Source organism: Monodon monoceros, unplaced genomic scaffold (assembly GCF_005190385.1).
Source record: "Monodon monoceros isolate NGI ecotype Baffin Bay Population unplaced genomic scaffold, NGI_Narwhal_1 Super_Scaffold_11, whole genome shotgun sequence".
Lineage (NCBI taxonomy): Eukaryota > Metazoa > Chordata > Mammalia > Artiodactyla > Monodontidae > Monodon > Monodon monoceros.
In genome coordinates, this window is record NW_021703767.1 from 59,890,111 (window position 1) to 59,909,202 (window position 19,092).

The 19,092-nt window shown below is 39.7% G+C and overlaps 1 protein-coding gene across 2 annotated transcripts in view; it reads right to left on the minus strand.

Moving 5' to 3' along the window:
- Positions 1-9,788, minus strand: part of USF3 (upstream transcription factor family member 3) — a 44,118-nt gene extending 34,330 nt beyond the window's left edge. The window contains exon 1 of one of the 2 annotated variants that reach the window (XM_029214449.1): positions 9,528-9,788. The gene's annotated coding sequence lies outside the window, so the exon portion shown is untranslated. The remainder of the gene's footprint in view (positions 1-9,527) is intronic. The other variant, XM_029214446.1, reaches the window with a different exon arrangement.
- Between the last annotated feature and the right edge of the window lie 9,304 nt (positions 9,789-19,092).

A 19,092-nucleotide genomic window follows, 5' to 3' on the forward strand; every position in this document is an offset into this window, starting at 1 on the left:
GGGAGGGAGGGAGGGAGGGAGGGAGGAAGAGAGGGAGGGAACTATTTCCTTGCATTACAACTGGCAATAAAAAATTTTCAATTTGAGATTTTCTGTGTAGCCCTGTTACATGATATATTTTTGTTAAGTGTTATATGAGTATTTGAGAAGAGTGTGTATTTTTAGCTCCTTAGGTATAAAGTTTTATCAACTATTTTAAATTAAATGTTTGTTGTCTGGAATTAAATTTTGATAACAAATTACTATGCATTTTCTTCCATTCAACATTTGCCTGGAGTATGTATGTGTGTATTTTATTTTTAACCTTTCTGCATTATTTTGTTTATATTTGTCTAAAATAACACAAATCTGGAGATTTGTTTCTACATAATTTAAGAGCTTTTTTAAAAAAAATGAGAATGTATTACAGTCACATTTATTGTAACTATTGCTACATTTGGTCATATTTCGCTTTTTTTCTCTTCCCTCCTCCACTAAGTTTTTACTTTTCCTTGGCTGGCTTTTTGTTTATTTTCCTCAATATCTTCTTTCCTTCTATATCTATTCTATTCATAAATATCCTTAACAATTTTAAGAAACATACTGTAGTGGACATTTGTTAGACATTTTCTCCTCTCCACTCCATGAACTTCCCCAATTCTCACTTAGGTATGTACCCCTCCCCAGCATAGCCCTTGTGCTTCAGTAGTAGGCCTTGGCAGGTCTTGGCAAATGATTTTTTTTCTGACAACAGTGACTGGTCTCTGACCTATCCAATCAAAGCAAAGCTCAGGACTTTTCTTTGATGATGTGGGTAGCTGTGCCCTTTCTCTCTCCAATTTAAAGAGAAAGCAGGTAATTCCAAATACTGAACTTGCAGACATCTTGCAAAAGAGGGAAGCCAGTCTGAGGATGAAACTGACACACAAAGAAAAGCAAAGCTGAGAGGATAAAGCTGACAGAAAAGGAATCACATATCAATAACTTAAGATATACTAATATTAAATTTAAACAAATTTTCTTCCTATTAAAAACAGTATCTATGGTCTCCTCTTCTACCACTACAGAAGTTTTAACACACTCTAATTCTTACCTACCAAATGCCCACCATCTCCCCTCTGCCAAAGACTTACTGAAATGGTGCAGAATTTTAGTTCTAGAGTATTAGTTCTCCTCCTAGATATATATTTCATGTCCAACAGCTCATAGTTTTCTTCTTTGTTCTTTTGTACCATATTTTGGAAGAACTCCTTGGTCTGATCTTCTAGTTCGTTAATTCAGTCATCTATTACAACCATGCTGCTATTCAGCCTGCTATTCAAGTTTTTATTTCAGAAAACATGTTCTCAATTTCCAAAAACTGTCTTGTTCTTGTTTCTTTTTCATAGCACCCCATTGTTATTTTATGGAAATTATATTCCCTAAAATCTTTCAGGATTATTTTTGAATAACAAATATTATCTTTTATCTATTATATTCAATTTGTTTTCTCAAAAATCAATTCCTCTGTTTGTTCAGCTTGGTGTCCCTCTTTCACCCTCTTGATTTTCCTTAAATATTTAGTGAGTCTTGGTTAATCGAACTGATAGCTAAAGTTGGTTTCCCCAGCACCGTGGTTCTCAACTCTGGATGCACTGTAGAAATCATCTTTAAAAAAAAAGAAAAGAAAAGAAAAGAAAAGCTCCCTAGGTGCTTTTAATGGGCCTCCACCACTAACAACCACTGCTTTAATATACGTGAATATCACTCTTCTCCCCATCATGAAAGTGTATGCTGATTATGAGAGTGCTGGCTATCCAGAGAATCATGCAGAGATGGAGGGGAGCAGCTAGATGGGTAACTTCTGAAGGAAGGAACCCTACATTCACAGGGGCACTTAGAAGTTCTCTGAGGTATAACCCTGATTCTCTCTCTGGCCCTCAAGCCCAAGATGGAGATACACCCAATTTATATAAATAAGTTCTAGTAGCTTAGCTCGAGAGTAAACACTGTAATTAGCTATTCTAATTAGGCCTAGTACAGTTGTTCTAAAATCCAGTAACTAATTACCTTTAGACCATTGTTACCAACTGAATATTTGCTTTCCCCACCCCACCCCCCAAATTCATATGCTGAAATCCTAATCCCTAAGGTGACAGTATTAAGAGGTGGGACCTTTAGGAGATGATTAGGTCATGAGGGATTGGTGCCCTTATAAAACAAGACCCAGAGAAGTCGCTTGCCCCTTCCACCTTGTGAGGATGCAGCAAGAAGTAGGCGGTCTGCAACTCAGAAGAAGGCCTTCACCAGAATCCAACCATGCTGGCACCCTGATCTGGACTCCCAGCCTCCAGAACTGTGAGAAATAAATTTCAGTTGTTTATAAGCCACCCAGTCTACGGTATTTTGTTATAACAACCAAAATGGACTAAGACAACCAACCTCAACTTTTCAAAGTCTCTGAGAATTGGGGTTTTCCACAACTGTGTTGGCAAAACTCACTTTTCTAGTGTTTCTGCTTTAAGCCTGTATCAGGTTGCAGATTTCTCAATGCTATAAGGTTTGTCACCAAGCTGCTCCTATATGCTTTTCATTTCTCCTAAAGTCCTCAATGTTTTTTGTCTTTAGATGACACCTTTCCCAGCTTCTCAACACTAATAAGGATGTGTCCTTATTCTCCCATTTTCTTATTCTTGTTATTTAACTGGATTTTTTCATTATGCAAATAAAACACCCTTATATTAAACTACTCCGATCATTCTGAAGGATTTAAGTTGTAAAAGTAGTAGTCTTCTTCACCAGCTGTCCTCCTCAAATTTCCTATTAACACTCTTTAGTACTTTCTTACTTTTTGGCACTGTAAGATGCTCCAGACTCATCCTGTGACATATATCCTACTGTTTCTCTGGAGAAGCCTGACTAATATAGTGGGTAATCAGTAAGGTGCAGGCAGGAGCTTTTCAAAGCTCCTCAAGTGACTGTGAGGCACGGCCACTGTAATCAGTGGTACAGATTCTCTCAAGTTCCCCATATTCTTCACCTGACATGAATGAATGAATGGTACAGTGGAATGAGACTAGCCTTTGATATTAGACTGAGGATCAAATCTCAAAGTTGACATTTACTAGCTATTTGCTTTTAAAAGTAAGTATTCCTTGAAGTCTTAGTATCCTCACATTTAAAATTGGGAGATTATCGCCAACCCCTCAAAGAACTCTTAGGAGTTTACATGATAATACGTTTAATGGATCAAGCAAAGTGCCTGGTATGTAGCAAGAGCTAAAGACACTTTACTTGCCTTTCTTCCATTTCCCCCCTAATTCACTGGGAAGATGAAGGTCATCTGGTTCACGTTCCTTAACTGGATCCTACATTTATCATAACAGACCTCTGTCTACACATCTGTCCTTTCAGGCTACCAGAACATCCTAAAGCTAATTCCACCACCTGTGGAGAGAGATTCTATACTTGATTCTTTCCTCTTTAGTACTATATTCCCTCCTTAACCATTTCTCTCTTGTTTCCAAAATACAAAGAGTTTCCTCATATTAAACTGGAATTTACTGCCTTTTCTGTCTATCATTCCGTTTCTTTCCTCCTTTCCTATGAAACGTCTCACCTTTCCTTCACTGGCCAGTCTCTTCTAAAGCCCATGGCAGTACGCCTTCTGATTGCTCCTGCTAGCCAAAACTGCTTTCTTAGAGGTCAGGGACTATTTTTCACCAAGTCAAAGGTCTTCTCCTCTCTGCAGGATTTGAGGCTGCTGATCTCTGCCTTTTCTTGAAATTCTCTCTCCCAGGCTGTCTTCCTCTCTCCAATTATGCATCATCTTTCTCTAACATGAATCCTTGTCTTTCTCTCACTTTGACTTCCAAGGCTGAATGCTTTTTTTCTATTTGCTTTTCCCCTGCAAAGTTTCAAATTGTTTCTGTGTAAAAGCTGTTACATTTTCTACAATAAAGCTACATTTCAACACTGATCTTATTCCAAATCTTTGGTTAGGCAAAGCTCTCTTCAGAGCAATTCATTTCAAAACCAATAAACAAGAGTCTGTGTGCAACATGTCAAATGGCTTTGCCTCTTAAGAGACCTATTTCCAATTTCTCCATTTTATCAACGACACCAAAACTTTAACATGGCTTTAAACCCAAAAGTAACCTTCAGATCTTCTCACCGAATCCTCTCAATTTCTTGCACAATGTTCTTCTCATGTTTGTTACTACCACCTTAGATGAGTCCCCATTTTACACAGGTCTGGCTCTTTTTTGCTCCCAGTCTTTTCCCTATTCTTCAATGGTTTTATACTCCAATGTCTCATTCATCTTTCCATTGCACTGTATCCCATCACATGCCTGTCCTGCTCCAGAATCTACAGTACCATTTTCCAACATCTACTGTATCAAATCCAAACTCTTGGGTCCTACCTTTCATGACTCTACCTCACATTGCCTTCTTTATTGCAGGGCTCACTCATCCATTTCTACCTAGTACAACACACAGAGGAGCAGGGTTATATAGCTGATCACATCATCTACTCTTCCCTCCTCCCCAATTCAGACAGATGTTTCCCTGTGCTCCTTATCAGCTAGTTTATTTTTTGCTAAATCTATGCTATTTTCCCACTGACACAACCTTTCCACTTTGCTCTGCTTATCCAAATCCTGCTAACTCTTTAAAGCCCAGTGCAAATACGTCCTCTTCTATAAAACCTTCCCTAATATTTCCAGCTAACACTAAACCTTCTACCTTTGTTCTGGACTCTATCACTCCCACTTCTTAGCAATTTTGTTACAAAAATATATCCTTTCTCTCATATATTATTAATTTCTCCTTCCCTATTAGTGCTTTTACATTAAAATATATTATTCATTTTTTTCCTATTTAAAAGATTAAAAAATTTTTTTTTTCCTTTTCTGATCTTGCCACAGATTCTAGATGTTCCTATTCTCTTCTCCCGTCCCACCATCAGGCTCCTTGAACAAGTAGTTTATACTCACTGTCCTTTCATCCTCACTTCCCATTCACTCTTCAACTCCCTGTTACATGGCTTTTATTCCTAAAACTGTTTACAACAAGCTCACACATCAAGATCTCCACACTGCCAGATCCTATGAACTCTGTAGGAAATATCTTGGTTTTGGCCTTCCGGCAATACCACCTCGCTCTTCCTTTGGACAGCTTCTCTGTCTGATTCCTGAGGTCTGATATGACTATCAAACATGGGCTCACCTCTGGGATGGGCACAGGGCTGACCAACAAGACTCTGTGCACAAGGAGGAAAACTGGCTGAGGCTGAGCTAGCCCCACAGACCCATGTGATCCTAGAAGCTGCTTTCTCTGGTCTTCCCAAGGCTTCATTATTCTACCTTCCTTCACTTCCATGAACTTACCAGTATCTATCCATAAATCCCCTTTTTTTGCTTAAGTTAGCCAAAGACAATTTCTGCTGCTCTAACCAAAGAGAAATTGATCCTGCAAGTGGAGTAGAGGTAGAAGTGGTACCTCTCATGGTTACACTACAAATTTCTTCTCCCTGTCACCTTCACTACAGGCTTCTGCTGTTTAAGAAATTATAGTAGCTAAGGGGAGACTGCTTTTGCCAAGGGACCCAATAATGGCTTCATTAATTTGGAGGGAAGGCTGTCTGGGGCTCCTCATGCATGGGAGAACCCTGGGGCACCTCTATTTACTAATACTAGCAGCAAAATTACCACACTACTGCTATATTACACAGACAAGGTCTGCCAGGGCTCAGACCTCTCAGTAATAAAAGTTTGCATGTCTGACTACACATGTCTGACCCCAAAGTCCATGCTCTTTAACATACCACTTTCTACCATGACAATCTACTTGTAGCTCCTTAATCAAGAAATGCCCTCTCTCATCTCCATGCCTTTGCACCTATCACTGTGTTTGGAATGCTCATATCAACTTTCCAACTGGGAACTCCTAAGTATCCTCTTTGAAACTTTCTCTGATCCCTACAGGTTAGTCCCAAACATCCTGACATAATACATACTCCACAATATCTTAACAGGAAATACACTCTATATGCTTATTGGCTATTCCCACTAGACCGTAAGCTTCTAAATGGTAGACACCACATCTTCCATATTTGTATGCTCAACAACTAGTACTCAGTATGGGAGTAATAAATGTCTATTGAAGGAATATCTGGTCTTTCTTAATTTTACATGGTATTAATCACTGCATCATCAATTTTGAGTACTTACGTTTAAATTAGCTAATGAATATTGTGTTCAGTCCCTTATTTGATATGATGCTTTCCAATCCTCCCAATAAGTCTAAAAACTTCTTGAGAGCTGAGTCCACACCATTTACTACTTCTGTATTCTCTTTAGCACCTAAGAGTATTGGACACGTGGTAAGCACTCAATAAATACTTGATGAACTGAATTAAAAACAGGATATTAGCACATTAATAGGAGCAACTTATTATGCCCTACTGATCTAATTAAAAGATCTGGACTTCTGAAGTACTGCAATTGTACCCGTATGGAAAATTTAATGAGAAAAAGAAAAATTATCTAATTGAACAGTTAACAGCTTTTCTCTTAGAGTTCCACAAATATTTTACAGATAACAAGAGTCGACTTCCAGAGCTCAGAATAAAAGACTCAAGGCATATATTTCCATGCATATTGGAAGGATGATTACATGTTTAAGTGATCTATCAAAACCATAATTACTTAAATTCCACTAATCCCTAATAAATCCATAATAGGAGTCTAGGACATAAAAATATTTAATAGTGAAATCAGTTAATGCCAAATCAACCTATGCTAAAGATGTATATGGTTATCTCTGCATAATACATAACACAACAGTCATTTACTTATTTCACAAACATTTTTTGAGTGCCTACTAATAAGTGCTATGTTAGGTCCCAGAAGTACAAAGATGAAGAGAACACAGTTGCTATGTTCACGGGGTTCTAGCTCCACATGCTGCAATGGTATTTAAGAATACAGTGTGAATCATACCTCCTGGAGCTCTCAATGTGGATGCTCTAGGGGTAGCAGGCTCATGGAGAAGGTGGATAAACACATACTCAACGGCAATGTGATTAGTGTTAACACAGAAATAAGTACAAGCTGTTATGGGGCCACAGAAAATAATCAACCTACTGAAGAAGTCAGGAAAATACATGGAAGAAACTGACATCCATACATGAATTCAATGTGAGTTAAGGTGTGAGGAAGCTACCACGACAGAAACATCTGGGATGGGATCAAACCTGAAACTATGGTTGCAAGCAGAGTGGGGAGGTTTCAAAGCAAATCAATCCAACCTACAGCAAACTATTGTAGAAGAGTGAAAAATAAAATACTCCTTGCCGTTAAGTTTGAGAATAATGAAACACATATACAAAAGAAGTTATAAATAAATGTATTAAAGAAAAAGAAAGTTAAACCACCACATGATGTAACCACAAAGGGAGTCTTTTAAACAATATGTGGATTAAAAGTTCAAAGGGAGCCAATCACTAAAGAGAAAGGGCTGTCCAGGAAAACCTTCATTAAAGTTTAGGGTTAGAACTGTTGTCACTGGGGAGAGGGCGCACAGGGAGGGGCATCCATATGCTGAGAAAGACCAATGTCATTAACAAAAGCAGGGATCTGAACTGCATATCTGTGGGACCACAAGGAGGCTCATGCTGGGAAGTAGTGGGGGGAAAGCTGGACACATGAGTGAAGGCCTAATTTAGAAGAGCCTGGAAGGCAAGCCTAGTGGATTGGACATTGTTCTAGACACATAGTAGCTCTCAACCCTGACTGCTGAATTGAAACACCTGGGGAGCTTTAAAAACTACACCTACAGCTGAGGTTAACCCCACATCAAAAGTTAAGAGACTCTCTGGGGCAAGCAGTCTGGGCATTAAAATGTGAAAGTACATAAGATGATTCTACTGTATAGTCCAGACTGAGAACCACTGGGTTAGAGGATAAAAAGGTAAGACATGGAAGATATGGTTAAGACCCAAGCTTGATTCAGTCTCTGTTTATAAGCAACAATTTTGAGCTGATTGCCTGTTGAAGCCTATCTCCTAACTTGAGTTAAACATTCTCAGTTTTCTTATGTTTCTTTTCCCTTGTTGACAATGCTAAGGTCTGAAAATAGGAAAACAGCAGATCAATTTCTCTTACCTGCCTATTTCACTGACTGCACAGTCTGCAACTTTAGAATTTTATTTCCATGAAATAAAATTCATGGAATTTTATTTATAGCATTTCAATCCTACGCTGCCCTTGAATCCCTGCAATGAGGTGCTTTTATTCCAAGGAATGTTCTAGGCTGCATGCATATCTGGATTTTATAAAACTTCTTTTTTAAATATAGAGAGAATGTAATGCCTATGTATAAAAAAGTCATACTGCTTAGATTAGAGCAAAACATGAGATTAAGTTCTTCTTTACACTGTTCCTGAGACAGGATACTGTTCCTGGTTTCATTAGTGCAATGATTACAAAGTATTTTGCATATTTTGTAACAATTACTTTTAACGTGCTTCACAAATAAAGGGAAACACCAAATGTATCCCATACAGCAACTCTGTACTACATTAAACACGCGTCCTGTGTAGGAGGAAAAAGTCATCAAAGTGATTAGAGTGCATGACAGCCTGTTGATCCTTCAAAAAGCAGGTTTGCTTGTTTGATTGCTTTTTAAGAAAAAGCAAAGGTACAAATATGCTTCAGAATCTGTTACTCGCGGAAGGGTTTATTCAAGAAATCTGTACTTTGATAAGTAAGCAACTCTCTTTTTTCCGCGAACTTAAGTTAGCCACAACTGTCTAGTTTTGTGTGGTGTTAGGTCAATATATCTACTGAATAGTAAAAACAGCATGAGAACGTAAGCTGGAAGTCATTAGCTGGGATCCCACGTATAGGTTTATGCATTCTCTTATCTCCAGATAAAGTTAATAAATTCGAAGGACCATATCCCACTGTAACCGTAGTGGGGGGAGGGGGAAGGGGCCAGCGGGTATGGGAGAATCGTTCCTATTCAGAAAGGAAAAGAAAGGCTTCTAAAAAGAAGACGCAAGCCTAACTCTCCGACACAGGTGTCAGAGTTAAAAAGCAAGTCACAGGAGTCTGACCAGTGGGTCCGAAGGAAAATCGGAGGGCAAGGAAAGAAGAGGGAATGAAGGAAACAGGAAAAGGTGAAGGAGGCGGGCAAAGGCCATCCGGTATGAACCTGAATGCCCAGCTCTTTATGCACTCGGGGCAGCGTGGAGCCCTTCTCGCCTCGCGCGCATGTCGGGGGTCGGGACGCAGCGCGATCCCCCCACGGGCCTGGCACCAGGGGACGCGGGCGCCGGGAGGTCGGGGAGAAGAGGGGTGCGCGCACCTTCGGCGCTCGCGCCCCACTAGGCTCCGCACGCAGGGGTCCCCAGGAGGAAGACACACTTTGCGCAGCCCTCGCCTCCGGGAGCGGGGAAGGGGTGGGTGGAGCAGAGCCCGGAGCCGCCCCCCGGAGCCGCCCCCGCAGCCCCGGCCCCCGCCCCCCGCCCCGGCTGTCAGCGGCCCCCTCCAGCAGTCACTCACCCCGGGGCTGCGTGGGCTCGGCCGCGGCGGCGGCGGCGGCGACCCCAGCCTGGGTCATGATCCCAAGCGGGTTCCACAGGGTTGTCCGGCCGCCCGGGCGAATCTCTCAGTCTGCGGCCGCCGCTTGCTCCTCTGGGGCTGGGGGAGCGCGGGCCCAGGCCCTCCTCTCCCCCCGCCCCCGCCGCCTCTTCCTGCGGCCACTGCCGCAGCTGCGAGCCCAAGCCTTCAAGGCCGGAGACCCGGCAGCAGCACGGCCTCAACTTTCCCAGCCCCCCTCCCCCCGCCCCTCCCCACCCCTCCCCCCGCCCCTCCCGCGGCCGCCGCTCGGCTAGCTAACAGCCTATCCTGGGTGCACCGCGGTCCCGCCTCTGCCACTCATGGCACCAATCCGATCCCGGGGAGGCTGCCGTGGTAGCCGATCAGAACCCGAGACGCCGTTGCGCTCTGCTAGAGGGCGGGAGGAGGTGGAGGGAAAAGTGAAGAGTGAACGGGCCTCTGGCGGCCCAATGAGGAGGGCCGGGGGGCGGAGGTGTGCAAGTTGGGTTGAAGGAACAGGAAATATTCTTAAAGGTAGAGTGATGGGCAGGACGGAAAGCCAGTAGGTGAATGGGAAAGAGGTGGGCCTGGTTCGTTAAAGGGGACGCCTTGAGAACCTAGAAAAGGAGGTGTTTTAAGAAACTTCTTTGTATCATGGTCTCTGTTCTGCTTCACACGTCTTCGGTAGGAGTTTGGAAGTGGAAAAACTGGAAAGGAGGAGGGCACGGAAGCCTTTCAGAAACGATTAGAGAGATCCTCTTAGCCTAGAGGGCAGGAAGGCGGGATGATGCCTCTGTAACACAGGAGGTGGGGAAGAAAAAAGAGATTGCAGACGTCTCCGGCTGCCATTTCACTGGAAGATCGTTGCCGACCTGACGCTGCTCAGATTGTTGGCTGTGGTCATCTGTCATTTTTCATTAGCCACAAAGGCGGATTCCTGCGAACTGGAGATGACAGCGTTCAGAAATGTCCTGGGGGCCTCCTAGCTGGGGGAAGCGAATATGTGACATTCGGGGATGGGATTTGGAACTTCAAGCTTGGGTTCTTATAGACCTAGATCTGGGAGGTACAGAGCCGCGGGTGATGGCATGGAGACCTGAGGGTCCACTAATTCCAAGATGGGTTTGGGGCCCTGGAACCGTGGTCACAACTCCCTTTTCCTGGTTTTACTTCCTATTTCGTAACCCCTCCTCCCCTGAAACAGGTGTCCTCCACCTAGTGGTGATGAAAGATTTCCAAGCGCTTCCACCACCAGGTTCGGAAATGTCCCAGATCTTACGTCCAGGGGCTAGACCAGGCAACTTCCAGAAGGTGCACACAGGGCATGGCATAGTGGGAATTACTTGAGCCTGTGTACAGAGGAAGCTGACCTTGTATTGGGAAAAGGTGTAAAGTTAAACAGTAACCACACCTTATGTTTGTACAGCAGTTTAAAAGCTATGATGAAACAGAAGGCCTTTAGTGTTACTTGTAAACTATGGCATGATAAACAGCCTGGAAATTTTCTTTAACTCTTGCATCTCAGCATATAAAGTTCTAGCCTCTGAATGCATTTAGCATACCCAAATCAAAGCTGCAGATAAGACCCTAGGATTCAGAGCCTAATAGTAATGCTAATATAGCGCCTGAAATTGTATAGTATTAGTTAGTATGTCCAGCTGTAGGAAATAATTTCCATTGTGATCAGAATATAAGGTATTCTTGTTAAAAATTATTCTGGTTAATAAACATTGTATCTCGGGTATGTATGATTTTCCAAGCAAGTGCAATGCATCGAGCCTAAAGTAAAATAACACAAATAGTTTTGACAGTTCAGAAAACAGTTGTTAAGAGTTTCTTTGGACCACCATTGAAAACATACATGAATACCTTTCTGGCACAGTGTAGAAATGTTAAATTTCTATTTGATAAAAGGTGGGGGTGGTAAATTGGGAATTTGGGATTAACAGATACAAACTATATAAAAAAACAACGAGGACCTACTGTATACTACAGGGAACCATATTCAATATCTTGTAATAAGATATAATGGAAAACATTGTAAATCAGCCATACTTCAATAAAAAATTAACAACAAGAACAACAGAAAGGTCTGAATGTTCGCTTTTTAATTTAATCCTCATTCCCGACTGAAACCCAAGTCCTAATCATAGAACTCTTCGTTGACTTTGCCTACTCAACGTTGGTTTACGGCTCTAGATGAGAGGATGACATCAGAATATCGCACCAGTCCAATTCCCGGCTAGCTGACATGTGCTTATAGTACCTACACTGATAATAAAATATGGTGGCCAAGTGAAACTGGTCTCCCTGCCTCTAGGCCAAATCCATTTTTCACACCGCTGGAGTAAATATGATTTTCACCCACGTACTTAAGATCCTTCAGTGGCTCTAAAAGACTCTCTGCATGACTTACAAGCCCCTTGCTTGCCTCCCCAGTTTCATTTCCTGACACCTCTTTTTTCCTGTTCCTGGGGATGAAAGACTAGGGGACGGAGGGGCTCTCTGGGCTCTACTCTACCCAACACCTCCCTGCTTCCAGAAGAGGGGGCCGCGCAGAGTCTGCCTCCTCGCAGGGGACCCCTGCGTGCGGAGCCAGGTGGGGCACGAGAATGGGGGTGCGCGCGCCCTTCTTCTACCCAACCTCCGGGCGCACCGCGTCGCAGGATGCCAGGCCCGCGGGGGGCTCACGCTGGGCCCCTATCCCCAGATGCGTGGAGGGCTAGAGAGGCTCCAAGCTTGCGTGTTTTTAGAAGCTTTCGGAAATGAATGGCAGCGGTACAAGCGAACGGTCAATTGTTTTCCAGGATGGTTGTAGTATTTCGCATTGTCAACAGCAACATATGCGGATTCCAGGTACTCCACATCGCCAACGTTTGATATGGTCAGTCCTTTTCATTGTAGCCCTATGGTGAGTGTGAAGTGGTCTCTCGTGATTTTAATTTGCACTTCACTAATTACTACTGGTGTTGAGCATATGTTCCATGTTTATTGGACAGATACACATCTTATTTGGTAAAGTGTTCAAATCTTTAGCCCATTTTAAAAGCAGGATGCTTGTCTAGTTATTGAGTTGTAAAAGCTCTTTGTACCCTCTGGATAAAAGTTCTTTCTCAGATATATGTTGTGCAAATATTTTCACCGAGTATCCTGGGGGGGAGGGGGACAAAACCAAGATCGCTTCTTTAAGGAATCTTCAATAAACTGAACATATTTAAAATGTGCAACATGGCAGGTTTTGAAGTTTGTAAGCACCTGTGAAACCATCTCCACAATAAAAAATGAACATATCTAGCCTGCCCTCAGTTTTCCTCATCCTCCTTATTCACTCCTTCCTCTTGCCCTCATCCTGTTCTCCAGGCAACCACTAATCTGCTTTCTGTCACTACATTCGTTTCATTTTCTAGAATTGCATATAAATGGAATCTTTCTGTTTATACTTTTGTCTATCTGCTTTCATTCAGCATGGGGGGGGAGGGAGAGGTTCATCCACTTTGTTGTATCAATAATTCATTAGCTTTTGTTGCTAAGTAGTATTCCATCATATGGATATATCATATATATTCACGTTGGTGGACAGTTAGATTGTTCGCAATTTTTGACTATTACAAATAAAGATGCTAGAACATTTGTGTATAAATTTTTGCATGGACATTTGCTTTCATTTTCCTTGGGTAACAATTTGGTAAATATCCAGTGGAATGGCTGAGTCAGGTGCTAAGTGTACATTTTTTAAACAACTGCCATATTGTTTCCCAAAGTTGTTATACTATTTTATATTCTCACTAGTAGACTCTGAGGATCTGAATTGTACCATAGCCTTATCAACATTTAATATGGTCAATCTTTTAAAATTTTAGTCATTCTAATAGGTGTATAGAGGTATTTCCTTGTGACCTTAATTTGCATTTCCATAATGACTAATGATACTGAGCACTTTTCATGTACTTATTAGCCATTTGTATATCTTTTATGAAGTTCTGTTTAAAGCTTTTGCCCATTTTTATTGGGTCATTTGTTATTTATGGGGTTTTAAGAGTTTTTTATGGATTCTGACTACATAGCCTTTATCAGATGTGTGATACACAATATATTCTCCCAGTTCTGGGTTGTCTTTTCATTCTCCTGTTTTTCAAATAGTTGTTCTTAATTTTAAGTCCAATTTATCAATTATGGCTTTTATGAATTATGCTTATGGGGTCATATCTAAGAAAACCTTGACTAACACAAAGTCACACAGATTTTTCTTTTTCTTCTAGAAGTATTATAGTTTCATGTTTTATATTTAGATCCACGGTGCATTTTAAATTAATTGCTGTATATCACAGAACTATGGATGAAAAATTCTTTTGTATTGGGAAGTCCAGTTTTTCAAGCACCAATTGTGGTTTTTTTGTTTTTCTTTCTGGCTGCACAGCACAGCATGTGGAACTTCCCCAACCAGGTATTGAACACAACCCGTGCCCCCTGCAATGGAAACATGGAGTCCTAACCACTGGACCACCAGTGAAGTACTCAAGCACCAACTGTAAAAACCATCCTTCTTCCACTGAGATGTCTTTGTACCTTGGGCAAAAATCAGTTGACCATATATGTGTGGTTGTTATTTCTGGACTCTATTCTGTTCCATTGATCTATTTATTGATCTTGACACCAATACAACAGTTTTAATCACTGCAGTTTTTTTTTTTTTTAAATTCACTGCAGCTTTGTAAGTCTTGAAGTCAGGTAGTGTATGTAAGTCCTCCAATTTTCTTGTTCTTTAAAAAATTGTCTTAACATTCTAGGTCTTTCGCATTTCCATATAGACCTAAGCTTGTCAAGAAGGAAAAAAAAAGCCTGCTAAAATTTTGAGTGGGATTTATAATTCAATTTGGGAAGAAATTACAACTTAATATTGAGTCTTTGGATTCATGAATGTGTTCTCTCCATTTATTTTGGTCTTTTAAATTTTTCTCTGAGGACTGTTTTATAGCTTTATGTATACAGGTCTTGCATATATTTTGCTAAATTTATCTCTAAATATCACGTCTATGCTATTGTAAATGTTATTAAATTTCTAATTTTAATAGCTGGATATACGATTGATATTTGTATCTTGTGGACTTGGTACTCTCACTTATTAGTCCTAGTTTTTTTTTTTTAAGTTATCTTAGCATTTTCTACTACATCATATCAACTGTAAATAAAGACAATTTTCTTTCTTTCTATCCAATCTACATACAGGCTTATTATCTCTTTTTCTTGTCTTACTGGACTGGCTAGGGCTTCCAGGGCAATATTGTATAGAAGTGGTGAGAGCAGTCATCCTTGCCTTTTTCACAATCTTACATATAAAGCATCCAGTTTTTCACTATTAAGTATGATGGCAGCTGTAGGGTTTTTACAGATACCCTTCCCAAGTTAATTTTCTTTTTATTTGTCATTGTAAGTTTTTATCGTGAATGAGTACTGAATTTTTCTGCATCTACCGAGATAATCATGAGGGATATTGGTCTACTGTTTTCTTGTAATGTCTTTGTCTGGTTTTGGTACTAGTAGAATGCTGTTCTCATAACATGAGTTAGGCAATATTCTTTTTTCTACTATTTCTTGAAGAATGTAGAACTGGTATTATTTCTTCCTTAAATATCTTTTAGAATTCACAAGAGAAGCCATTTGGGCCTGGAATTTTCTTTGCAGGAAGGATTTTGACTACAAATTCAATTTCTTTCATACATATAAGGCTATTCAAGTTACCTATTCTTTATTTTTTTCTAATGTTTGGCTTTTTTCTTTTGGTATCAGCTTTATTGAGATATAATTCACATACTTACAATTCACCCATTATGGTTCAATAATATTCCATTATATGCATATGAATCATTTTGTTTATCCATTCATCAGTTAATGAATATTTGGGTTGCATCCACTCTTTGGCTACGATGAATAACACTGCTATGAACACTCATGTACAAGTTTTTGTGTGGACATGTTTTAATTTCTCTTGAAATTATATACTTACATACCTAACAGTGGAACTGCTGAGTCATATGTTCAACCTTTTGAAGAACTGCCAAACTCTTCTTTTTGGGTGACCTGAGTGACTTGTGTCTTTCAAAAAAATTTGTCCATGTTATTTGTTGAATTTATTGAATAAAGTGGTTTGCAATATTCCTTTATTATCTTTTTATTGTAAGTTCTGTAGTGATGTCCTCTCTTTCTTTGCTGATGTTGGTAATTTGTGTCTTCTGTGTAGGGGGTCGGGGGGAGTGGTCAGTCTGGCTAGAGGAGAGGTCTATCAATTTTAGTTTTTCGAAGAAGTAGCTTTTAGTTTCATTTAATTTTCCTACTCTTACTGTTTTCAATTTGATGGCTTTCTGCTCTTTATTATTTCCTTCCTTCAGCCTACTTTAGGTTTAACTGGCTCTTTTTCTAGTTTCTTAAGGTGAAATCTTAGATCTTTGATTCAAGATCTCATATACAAGCAACAAAGATTTACCATATAGCACAAGTAACTAGATTCAATATCTTGTAATAAACTATAATAGAAAATAATCTGAAATAAATAACTGAATAACTTTGCTGTGCACCTGAAACACAATATTCTAAATCAACTATACTTCAAGGAAGAAAAACAGATCTCATATACACATTTAATGCTATAAATTATCTTTTAAGCATTTAATCCTACAGCTTTGACATATTTTGTTTCCTTCTATTCAATTTTTTTCTAACTTCTCTTGCAATTCCTTTTTAGACACATGAGTATTTAGAAGAATGTTGCTTAATTTCCAAGTATTTGGGGGATTTTCCAGATTTATTGATTTCTTGTTTAGTTCTGGTGTGGTTAAAGGATGTGGTTTGCATAGTATCAATCCTCTTTAATATATTGTGACATACTTACCAAGAGTTCAAAATCTCTATAACAGAAGATTTGTCTATTTCTCTTGTCAGTTTTCTATTATTAGGTTCATATTCATTTAAGATATTCTCTTCGTGGATTCCTTTATCATAAATATCCCTCTTTTATCCCTGGAAATATATTTTGTTCCAAAATCTACTTTGGTATTAATTTAGCCACTCCAACTTCCCTTTCATTTGTGTTTACATGGTGTATCTTTTCTACCCCTCTTCTGGTTCACTTTATTTAAAGTGGGTTTCTTATAGGTAGCATGTTGTTTTGTTTAATTCAGTATTAAAAATCTCCGCCTTTTAATTGGTGTGTTTGGACTATTTACATTCAATATAAGGATCAATATGGTTGTATTTGAAGTTTCCATCTTGCCATTTGTTTTCTATTTGTCTCATCTATTCTTTGTTGTGTACATTTTATACCTTGCCTTCTTCCACTTTAATCATATTGTTAGTTTTTAAAAGCTGGGTAATACTGAGATACCATATTTTATCATATTGATAGTGAGCATTATACAGCTCAGCCCCTTAACTAATTGTGACTTTGAGAAAGTTACCTTCTCTAAGCCTGTTTCTGAAACTGTAAAATGGAGCTAATGAAAGTTCCTACCACAAAAGACTGTTGTGTGAATTCAGTGAGAGCATCGATCAAAGTGCCTGCCACATGGTAATCTTTCAGTAAGTGTTATAGTAATGAATGAATTCAGTGACAGACAGTGGGGTTAGGCCCTGAGGATGCACGTATTTTCAAATTCTCATCATTTAGGAAAATAAAGGACATACTTTTGTAAGCTGCCTTATTAGAGCTTCCTTTTCCATTAATTGTATTTCCTTTGTGAATTACGTCCTTTCACCATCAAAAGATCTCAATGTTTTTCTGAGCTCTTTAGACAGAAAAACTGTGTTAATGCAAAATTTTGCAGTCCCCTTTCTAATACAATTATTTGTAACTGTTAAATCTGACCATATTTTTAAAACTTTATGATTTTTGTAACTTTCCTGGAGGATATGCCTATTAGAGTTTTTTTAAACTTCACTCTTTCAGACATTTTTACAGGCATTTTATATTCTTCACATCCACGAATGTGGTATATCACTTTATCTCTTCCATTAATTCAGTTTCAAAGGAACTTCATATTTTGTATAAACTATAGCTTTTACTAAGTTAATCTCTCTCCTCTGTGATCACTGTGAATGGGTTAGTTTCCCATTATCTAGCTGGTGAGTGCTGACAGTATGCTCTTGATACTTGTGTCTAGCTTTTATTAAACTTAGTTGGTTCTGTATTGAAATGCTGAGATAACTTGGGCTTTTCAATTTCAAAGTTTTACAATGATCATTCATCTCTCTTTTTTCCCCCCACTCTTAGGTATAAAAACATTAACAATTATTCATTTTGTATTGAGAACCAAAGTAAAAATTGATTGAAATGTTTTCTCCAAAATTCTGTAAAATGTATTACACCTACCACTCCAACACAGTACCTCATGGCGACTGAAATAATGTAATGTTTGTTCCCTGTTAAGATCACCAGGGCAGGTCTATGCCTATCTTTTTCACTGTTGTATCGTCAGTGCCTGAACCACTGTGGGTACATTCTTTGACCTTATCTCTGTACTAAGTACCACAAGTTACAAGAACATTAAAAAAAATAATAATAATAACTTTAAGGACTGGCAGTAGTCCAGAAACCATGCTGTAAATTTGTCCCAGGTTACATATTACTAGCTGGATTTCAATTTGGAGTGAAGAGACACTAGACAATCTTATGTAGGGAAAGAGGGTTTTACAAGAGAAGGGGAAGCTTTTAGTATACGGTAGTTGCAGTTAAAATTGCAGGAGTGGGCTTCCCTGGTGACTCAGTGGTTAAGAATCCACCTGTCAATGCAGGGGACATGGGTTCGAGCCCTGGTCTGGGAAGATCCCACATACCACGGAGCAACTAAGCCCGCGCGCCACAACTACTGAGCCTGCACTCTAGAGCCTGCGAGCCACAACTACTGGGCCCACGCGCCAAGAGCCCAGGCTCCGCAAAAAGAGAAGCCACTGCAATGAGAAGCCCACGCACTACAACGACGAGTAGCCCCCGCTCGCTGAAACCAGAGACAGCCCACACACAGCAACGAAGACCCAACGCACACAAAAAAGAAAATTTTTTAAAAATTGCAAGAGTTATCAGTGTTTCAACTATAACCAACTAAATAAGACGTCTGATAAAACCTGAACAGTATGAACAAAGGTCATATAGATTTACTTCTATGTAAAACAAATGAATTGAATCAAGTCCCTAATAGGTAGTCTTTCCTAGTGTCTGTCATCAGAAGAAATTTGTTAGAGAAGAGAAACCAATGATGAAGGAAGACCTACGGAGGTAGAAGTTTTCTTTGGATTTTGAGGCAAAAGGTCAAATTCTGTGGAAGGTCATTCTTAATTTGGCTAATAGTATAATCTCCAGCTAAGGTGGCAGTTGAGCTAGTCTGCTGTTTCTAAATTGTAGCTTCCTCAAGGCAGTTTAGAATGGGATAGGCTGAGAACTGGGGGACAAGCAGAAACTCTACAAAATGTAACTTAGATGGTTTCTGTTGTATAAATTCTGAATTTGTATCCCTTTTGCACTCCCTTTCATATTTTTAGT